The sequence below is a fragment of the Lactuca virosa genome, chromosome 4 (assembly GCF_052849685.1).
Source record: "Lactuca virosa cultivar CGN04683 chromosome 4, Lactuca_virosa_CGN04683_v6, whole genome shotgun sequence".
Taxonomy (NCBI): domain Eukaryota; kingdom Viridiplantae; phylum Streptophyta; class Magnoliopsida; order Asterales; family Asteraceae; genus Lactuca; species Lactuca virosa.
The window spans coordinates 7,655,355-7,662,773 of NC_136429.1; positions in this window are offsets into that span (position 1 = coordinate 7,655,355).

Genomic DNA, 7,419 nt, shown 5'->3' on the forward strand with positions numbered 1-7,419 from the left:
CTAATAAGGCATTATCTAGTCTATCGACAGGCAAAGCTAGCTTTCTACCAAATTCATGCGAAATAAAGGAGTAGTTGGCTCCAGAATCAAATAAAAATTGGGCAGGCAATTTGTTTACGAGAAAGGTACCTGAAGCGACATCAGCTTCTTCCTTAGCAGCTTCCAGTGTCATCTGGAAGGCTCTAGCCTTCGGCTTTGGTGGAATGTTGGGTCTTCCTGCTTCCTTCTTCTTAGGGCAGTCCCTCGAAATGTGCCCCTCCTCGTTGCACTCATAACAGACCTTCTTAGTGAATGTGCATTCATTGGCATAGTGCCCAGGCTTCCCACATTTGAAACAAGTGACCCCTCCGTCGCACTTCCCAGAGTGCTTCTTCTTGCACTTGTCACACCACTTCACTTCGCCTCCTCCACCTCCTTTCGAACTAGACTTTGAGAATTTACCCTTTTTGCTGGACCCCGAGGGTCCGTCAAACTTCCTCTTCTCACCAACCTCTGACCTTTCCAGACCTTTCTCCCTGATCTGGGTCTCAACATTTCTGGCAGCCCAGACGGCGGATTTCAACGTGGTTGCTTGCTTAACCATTGGACCATAGTCCGCTGGTAGTCCAAGGGCAAACTTATTGACCTTTGAGAGTTCTGTTGGAACTAGGTATGGGATAAGCTTCATTTTCTCCGTGAAACTTGCAGCGTATTCAGCAACGCTCATCTTTCCCTTCTTCAAATTCTGAAACTCGTTATTGATTTCCAGTAGGTCCTGCTCGGAGCAGTATTGCAGTTTCAGTTGTTCCACAAAATCTTCCCAAGACAATTTACTCGCTTCTCCCTTGGGCATAGAGTCAGCTAACAGCTTCCACCAACTCAACACGCCAGATTTCAACAACGGGATAGCAAGAGCGGTCTTCTGCCTGTTGCTGCATTCGCAACTTTCAAACATTGTCTCCATTTCGGAGATCCAATCCATAATTTGCACCGGCGTCGGGCTTCCGGATAGACACGGTGGCTTAGACGCCATAAAATCCTTGTATTTACATCCTCTTCCATCATTTCCTCCATTACGATTGCCTTGTCTAACAATTTGTGGGTTGTCTTGACCAACGGTACCACTGAAGTTTCCACCTTCCGATGGCCCTCCATTCACTTCGGGCTCTTCAACTTGGATTGAAAGTTCTTCACGATTTTGTCGAAGCAGACGTCTAGTTTCTTCCATCTGATTATCCAACATCGCCTGAATCATCAATTGTACACCAGCCATCCTTACTGGCTCAGGTGCTGCAGCTACAACAGGTATTTGCTCAATTACAGGTGGTCGATTCCTGTTTTCGTTTGCGTTTCCAGCTCCACTGCGGGTTCTTGCCATTTTGATCTATACACCGAATAAGGTGAATTTAGATCTTTATTCGGGATAGACGTTTAAATCATCCTTATCTCTCCGAAACGTTTACATGTTAGTTCTAATATCGTAGTCGTACGTTTAGAATCCTAAACACATAAGGTTTCCAGATCCGGTCGGCAACAGACCATAGATCCGAACAAATAACAACATATAAGGCATAAATCATTTAGCACATAAAAGCATTTTAGGCACAATTCCTAAAATAAGCTAGTGCTCACACCTCACAATCATCGCTTAGCATTCTAAGTTTAAGTCTAGAAATTCTACAAATTCCTAGTTCGCTTAAACTAATGCTCTGATACCAACTGTGACATCCCCATTTTCACGGCCAGAAAAGACCGATTTTGTTTATGCTTTGTTTAAAAATCAGAGTAACATTTTAAATAAAAGTGTTGCGGAATTTGTTCCCAAAATAAAATATGATAAAGATTTATCAAAGCATTTCCGTAGAAATGTATTTCATTAAAAACCTCGGGATGTCATGTTCGATACAGATCAAAAGGATAAACAGTACAATATAGCCTTACTACATTTATTCATAATCTCTCATCCCAAACATCATATCTATGCTCGTGCGCCACTACCTGTAATACAAGAAACTGAGTGGGTCAGGCTTGGGAGCCTGGTGAGCACATAGGGTTTTCAACCCACAATAAATAAGTTTATTAATTTCATCAATCAACAATAACCCGATTACCCGTTCCCGTTATCCTCACATTACGTCCCTAAAACACCTATCATAAGGGACCTAGACTAAGGATCAATATCGGGATGGACACTACTGCCAAGGGGTTTCCTCAGCAATAAATGTCCTAAAGGCAACCGTGAGGGGGATGGAGTACACCGGTGAACACATCGTTCACAAACACCTACAGGTTGCGAGCCTGCTAGCGTTCCACTGGACTGTCTAGAAGAGTCCGTGGTCGTCATCCATACTCCGCTAGATGACAGAATCAATAACAACAACATCGAGGCCTCTCATCATTTTATCACACATCGTCTTATTACATCTACCCATGTTTTACCCCAACATTTTTGTAGATATAAAATACATATACAGTTTAAATTATTTAAAACATGTATAAAAATCTTTCATCAGCATAGGCAGCAAGTATTCAGATAATATGCACACATAGCACGTAATTAATATAAAATACTTCATATCTATGTGTAAGATGAAAGTAACTATGCACTCACCTGATTAGGTGGTGACTCGGTACTCGAACAGCACTCCGTTATCTCAAAACAATTTTTCCTTGATCAAAACCTAGTATTAATATCACTAGCGTTTAGTTTTAACGTTAACCGCGACTAATTAATAGTCTGGCTATTATTATTATTATACAAGCGTTAAATAACACCCAATATATAAATAATAATAGCCCAAATAATTATTTTAAGGACCTAATAACATTACTATAATTATTTAAAAGTTATATTAAAAATTTCGTAGGCGTACCTTACTTATAGCGGGTTTTTCTCAAAACCGGACTTCGCTGGAGCAGCGTTTCCGAGCCGAAAGGTTCTTTTCTCGGGACTCCAAGAGCCTCGGGACTTCCTTCGGGTGCTAGGGGGTTTACCTAGACTTTAGGGGCTCAAGGGAGCTTAGAGAGAGAGTTTAGAGAGAGAAAGTGGGAGAGGAAAGGTGTAAGAAATGAGAGAACCTGACACTTCTATTTATATTGAGTTGGGGCATGTGGTGGCCTTCTGGTGGTGCCACTTGTCCAAATTCTGGTGGTGTCACATGTCCAATTTCTGGTGGTGCCATGTGTCCAATTTCTGGTGGTGCCACATGTCCAATTTCTGGTGGTGCCATGTCACCCAATATCGCGTATCGGCCTCCCGTCTTAGAAAAATCATAACTCTCGCATACGAGCTCCGTTTTTGACGTTATTTATATCCACGCGAAGGCGGGAACGTAATCTACAACTCTCGTTTAGACTCCGTTGGCTAATTTTGAATTTATTTTAAAAGTTATATTTTTAACAGGCCGGGACAGGATTGGTCCGTTAAAAATTCATAACTTCTTCATCCGACGTCCGTTTTCGTCTGTCTTTTTATTGTTACGCCACAATTAAAGAGCTCTTCGATTCTCGTTTAGGTCGTGTCGGCTAAAAACTCGCTTTATCATAAATTCACTATTCACGCTTCCCGGTATCGTGCCGGTTCCGTCATGAAACTTCGTCGGGTCATAACTTCTTCGTTATAACTCGGATTTCGGCGTTCTTTATATCTCCGGAATCCTTGTTTTGACCACTACAACTTTATGTAAAGATATCGGGCTTATCTCATATTTTAATTTTGACGCTTATTTTTATTCTTTATTAATTATACATTTATAATTAAATAATAAGCACATAAATTCACAAAATACTCAAATATTTCATTTTTATTACATCAAAAGAGTTACAATAGTTGACCTACACTATTACATCGTCTAAAAATGCTTAGCCCCGAAACCCGGGCGTTACATCTATCCTTAGATAATCTGCAATCCAATTCATGACAGTCTTAATTCACTACTTACTTCCAAAAGTATGAACGACTGTGGAGTTTGACTAATCATATTATTTGGGAAGTAAAACTTGCAAAATATGAAACACAATAATAAACAATTGACAAAAGGTAGTAAACAAACTCATAAATAATACTTTATTATTAAATCACGAAAAGTCAATTACATTTACTTTGTTACAAGTTTCAGAATAAAACTAATCTAACTACTTAAACTAATATCATCTCTCAGTCCAATGCTTCGAGCATGTTGAATATGCTTAACCCTACTCAGACCCTTTGTGAGGGGGTCTGCTGGGTTATCCTCAGATGATACCCTATCCACAACAAGATGGCATTCTTCTACTCTATGTCTTATGAAATGGTACTTTATGTCGATATGTTTGGTTTTACCATGATCTTTGGGTTCCTTTGTTAAGGCAACCGCTCCTTCATTATCGCAGAACAGTTCCATAGGCTCCTGGATGGTTGGAGCAACTCCGAGATCTCCGATGAAGTTCCTCAACCAAGCTGCTTCTTTCGACGCTTCACTCGCTGCTATGTACTCTGATTCACAAGTAGAATCAGCCACCATATCTTACTTGGAACGTCTCCAAGTAACTGCTCCTCCGTTCAATAGAAATACCCAGCCAGATTGAAAATGGAAGTTGTCTCTCATCCGTTTGAAAGCTGGCATCATTGTAACCATCTACTCTCAAAGTATCATTGCCACCAAGTACAAGGACCCAGTCCTTTGTTCTTCGCAAATACTTGAGTATGTTCTTTACCGCTATCCAATAAGCTCTACCTGGATTTCCCTGATAGCGACCGACCATGCTCAAAGCAAAGGCCACATCAGGGCGAGTACATTTCATAGCATACATGATTGATCCAACAGCGAAAGCATAAGGTACACGATTCATGTCACCTATTTCCTCATATGTACTCGGGCATTATGTCTTACTCAATTTGGCATTGCTTTGGATAGGTAACTCTCCATTCTTGGAATTTTCCATACTAAACCTCTTTAGTACCTTGTCCAAGTACGTGCTCTGACTAAGTCCAATTAGTCTCTTCTTTCTATATCTCAATATTCTAATCCCAAGAATATAGACAGCTTCTCCAAGGTCTTTCATGGCAAAACACTTTCCAAGCCAAGACTTAACATCTTTCAAGGTTGGAACGTCATTACCAATGAGTAATATGTCATCGACATATAACACCAGAAAAGTTACTATACTCCCACTAGCCTTGATATACACGTAGAACTCATCTTCACTCCTAGAGAAACCAAACTCTTTGGCTTTCTCATGGAAGCAAAGATTTCATCTATTATGAGATGCTTGTTTCAATCCATAAATGGATTTCTAAAGCTTGCACACTATATTGGGAAACTTTGCATCAACAAAACCCTCTGGTTGATTCATATAAACATCCTCAGCCAACTTCCCGTTAAGGAAAGCAGTCTTGACATCCATCTGCCAGATTTCATAGTCATGAAAGGCAGCTATGGCGAGCAATATCCTAATAGATTTAATCTTAGCTACTGGTGAGAAGGTCTCATCATAGTCAACCCCCGGGGTTTGTGTGAAATCTTTTGCAACCAGTCGAGCATTGAATGTGTGCACCTTTCCATCCATGTTTGTCTTCTTTTTGAAGATCCATTTGCAGCCAACTGTCTTACGACCTGGTGCATTATCAACCAAATTCTAAACTTGGTTGTCATACGTAACGCCCATAGATCCGGGCTAGTCAATTTAGAGACAATAAGTGTCGAAAATGACTTTTTGATAGAAGATCATTTAGAAGGGTTAATCTTAACCAAGTTATAGTATATGTTACAAGGGTTCCGTACATATAAAGAATGCCGAAATCCGAGTTATAACGAAGGACTTATGACCTGTCGAAGTTTCGCGACAGAACCGACACGACACCGGGTGACGTATATAGTGAATTTATGATAGAACAACTTTTAGCCTTAGCGATCTAAACGAAAGTCGTAGAATACGTTAAACCGAGAGCGTGCATGAAAAGAACGCCCAAATCTGACTTCGTATGAGGAAGTTATGAATTTTCTAAGATTTGGCTTAACAGTGCACGACTCGAAACTCGAATTTTAGTTCGAGCGGTTTCTGGCTTACGCGACCTAAATGAGAGTTTAAGATCTCATTAATAGGAACTCAACGATAAAAAGAAAGACGAAAACGGAGTCTGTATGAAGAAGTTACGAATTTTACGCGGACATTTAACAGTGTAATCTTCTTATACTATTAAATCTAAAATCGGTCGAGAATTAGAGGATTGAGTCAAAAGGAAAGTTGGAGATCTTGTCTTTACCTACGCGTGGATATAAATAACGTCAAAAACGGAGTTCGTATACGAAAGTTATGAATTTTTAAATATTGATTGTTTTACCTGCGTTCGACGCCACGTTTCAGCACCAGACTTCGCCTTGGAGCCTACGCAAGGCTCACGATGTGAGCACCCTTTCTCACGACGTGAATCGGCCCAGACAGCCTATAAATAGAGGCGTAAATCACCCCCAAAACTCACACCTTTCATACTCTTTCTCTCCCATTACCCCCAAACCCTCTTCCCCCTTCCCTAGCACCTCATAGGTGTTAGAGGCGAGTCCCGGAGTGCCGGAAGGTTCCGAGAAGAAGAGCTTTCGGCTCGGAAGTTCTGCCCCTGCAGAGCCCGACTCCTAGCCAAACCCCTGGTAAGTGAGATATGTTTATCCTACCTTAAGTATAACTTATGTTTAAATATAGTAATGTTATTAGGACCTTATAATAAATATTTGGGCTTATATTATGAGTTATATAAGTGTCGTTATAATATCTTTTTTGACCACTCGCGATACGGGGAATCTAGTTTAAAGGGTCACATAGGGTTGTTGGATTTCAGAAGTGCTATATGCCAAAATGGTCCTGCCCTCCGGTGTTTTATGTCTGGCCCCTGTCTGTACATAGTGGTTGAAAAATATTGTTTAAACGCTTATATAATAGTAATAATAGCTAGACTATTAATTAGTCGCGGTTAACGTCAGACTAAACTCTAGTGGTATTGATACTAGGTTTTGTCAAGGGAGAATTGTTTTGAGATAACGAAGTGTTGTCCGAGTACCGAGCCACCACCTTACCAGGTAAGTGCATAGTTACTTTCATCTTACACATAGATATGAAGTATTTTATATAAACTACATGCATGTGTGCACAATATCTGTATACTTGCTATCTATGCTGGATGAATGATTTTATACATGTTTTAACTGATTTAAAATGTATATGTATTTTATATCTACAAAATATGTTGGGTAAAACATGGGTAGATGAAATATGAGTTGGATAATGAGATGAGAGGTGGTATAGACCATGAGATAAGGGTGAAAGGTGAAAAATGAGAGAATCCTTTTACCCAAGTGTTGGCCCCGTCATTCAGCAGAGTATGGATGACAACCACAGACTATTCTAGACAGTCCAGCGGAACTCTAGCAGGCTCGCAACCTATAGGTGTTGTGAACGATGTGTTCA